The sequence below is a fragment of the Chiloscyllium punctatum genome, chromosome 51 (assembly GCF_047496795.1).
Source record: "Chiloscyllium punctatum isolate Juve2018m chromosome 51, sChiPun1.3, whole genome shotgun sequence".
Lineage (NCBI taxonomy): Eukaryota > Metazoa > Chordata > Chondrichthyes > Orectolobiformes > Hemiscylliidae > Chiloscyllium > Chiloscyllium punctatum.
Genome location: NC_092789.1, coordinates 36,332,332 through 36,335,077, shown reverse-complemented (window position 1 = coordinate 36,335,077; position 2,746 = coordinate 36,332,332).

Sequence of the window (2,746 nt, the reverse complement as noted above, 5' to 3'; positions counted from 1 at the left end):
ACACACTCTCCCTTCTCTCACACGCACAATCACCACACACATATGCACGCACACTCAGGATGACAGAGTGGCTCAGTGGTGAGCATTACTACCTCACAACATCAGGGATCAGGTTCGATCCCTTCCTCTGGTGACTGTCTGTGTGGAGTTTGCACATTCTCCACGTGTTGCTCTGATTTCCTCCCACAATCCAAGGATGTGCAGGTTAGGGTGAATTACCTATGCTAAATTGCCCATTATGGTCATGTATGTGTAGGTTAGGTCCCTTAGTTAGGGGTAAACATAGGGTCGGGGAATGGGACTGCGTGAATTATTCTTTTGAAGATCATTGTGCACTTGATGGGCCAAATGGCCTGTTTCCACTCGTGAGGATTCGACACACACACCAACAGAGTTCAGCCTCTGATTGCGAAAGAGCTGGTTTGTATCGCAGTTTGGTTGCATTTCTTTAAAGAACATGAAGCCTGTGATGGTAATAGTGAAGAATGTGCTGAGTAATACCTGTGATGGAATGCCTAGGTGAGTAATGAACGGAAATAAGTGCCCATTCGAGAAAGGTGTTCATGGGAGTTCCCTTTTCTCACATGTGGCTCTCCCAGACAGAGGTTGAGAGACAATCTCTTTAAATATCCACACAGACTGTGTTGTCAGACACAATCACCCCAGTGGGGGTGGACTGGGGAGTTTGTGATCAACCAGCTTTTCCGTTTCAGGGAGGTATTTATAGAGGGTTTTGATGTCACCCAAACCCACACTCAGAATCATTCAAACTTTCAACATAGGTGCAGGCACCAAAGTCAGCTCACCATGCAGGATCTGCGAGGTAAGACAAGTATTCTCTCAATATTACCCTCCTCTCTAATTTCCCTCTCTTCCTCTCCCCCTCCATCCCTCTATTTCCATTTACCTCTCTCTATTTCTTTCTTCTTCCTACCCTCTCTCTTCATCCAACTTTCTCCTGTCTGTCTGTCTGTCTGTCTCTCTTTCTCTCCATCAGTATCCCTCTCTCTCGAATCATCACTCTATTCCCTCTTTCTATCTTCCTGTTTCCTTCTTTCCCTCTTTCTTTCATTTGTTTTCCCTCTCTCACTCTCACCATCCCTCTCTTCCTCTCTCTCACTTGCTTCTCTTTCTCCATCCTTCTCACAGTGCCTCTCGCTCTTCGTTCATCCCCAGCTCTTTCTTGCCCTATTTTTCTCTCGATGCACATCGTCGTCCAATTTACTTCTTTTTCGTTACCTTCCTTCTCTCCCTCCTTCTCTCTTCCTCTTGCATTCTCATGCCCCTTCTCTCCTCCCTCCCCTTCTCTCCTCTCCTTGATTTCCCTCTTCCTTCCTCTCTTTCTTTCTCTTTCTCGCTCTCTCCCTTCTAAAGTGCCGCATCCTTCCCTCGCTCATTTCTTCACTCATTCCTTCCCATTCGACCTTCCCCCTGTTTGATTCTCCAGTTCTCTCTCCTTGTGTTGAGTAATTCTGCTCATGACCATCTCTTTCTGTGCCTTAGCTCCGAATAGAGGGAGGGAGTCATGGAGGGATGGACATCGAGAGAGATAGAGGAGAAAATGAAAGCGAGAGAGCGGAAGGAGAGCGAGTGAGAGAAGGAAAGGGAGGGAGAGTTGGGGAGGGGCAGAGAGAGAAGGAAAAGGGACAGAGAGAAAGGAACAGAAGGAGTTCGAGAGAATGAGTGAAGGAGAGAGAGGAAGACAGAGTGAGAAAGACATTTTGAAGAGATGGGGAGACACAGCGCAAGATAGGGACAGTGGGAGGAGAGAGGGAGAGACAGAGAGAGATGGAAAGGGAGGGAAGGCAGCGATGGGAGGAGAGAGAGAGGGAGAAAGGGGAGTGAGGGATGGAGGGAGGGAGAGAAAGAGAGACAGACAGAACGACAGAAAGACAGGAGGAGCAAGAGAGAGAGCTAAAGGAAGTGGGAACCAGAAAGTGTGGCAGGGAGAGAAAACGACAGAGGGAGGGAGATAGTGGCAAAGCAAGAGAGAGAGAGAAAGACAGAGAGAGAAGGGGGAAGAGAGAAGACAGGGATAGAGGAAGTGGGACGATGGAAAAGGAGGAAAAATGCAAGGATGGAGAGAGGAAGAGAATGGATGGAGTGGAGAACAGAGAGTGGTGTCACTTGGGATTGGCACGAAGAGGGGAATGAGGGAGGGAAGGACGTCAGAAAGAAAGGGTACAAATAATGAAAGAACTGACATGCGAAAGAGGTGAAGAAATAACAGAAGGAAGAAATGATGGAGAGAAGGAAAGAGAAAAGGGGAATGGAGGATATGAGAAAGTAGGGAATGAAGAAGTGAAACAGAAAGGAAGACATCAAAAATAGATGAGAAAAAGAGAAATTAATCAGTCACCGAAGGGAAAATGTCAATGTGGAAAGATGAAAGGGAAAACAGAATGAAAATAGTGGAAAAGGGGACACAACTGCACACCCACTTCACCAGTGCTGACCCTCTGACAGTGTGGCACTCTATCAGCACTGACCATCCAACAGTATGGCACTCCACCAGCGCTAACCCTCCAACAGTGCCCACTCTCTCAGCACTGATCCTCCGACAGTGCCTGCTCACTCATCACTGACCCTCCCACAGTGCAGAGCTCCCTCAGCATTTACTCTCTGACAGTGTGGAGCTCCCTCAGCACCTAATGTCCAACAGTGTGGAGCTCCCTCAGCACTTTATTTCCAACAGTGCGAAGCTCCCTCAGCACTGACCCTCCAACAGTGTGAAGCTCCCTCACAC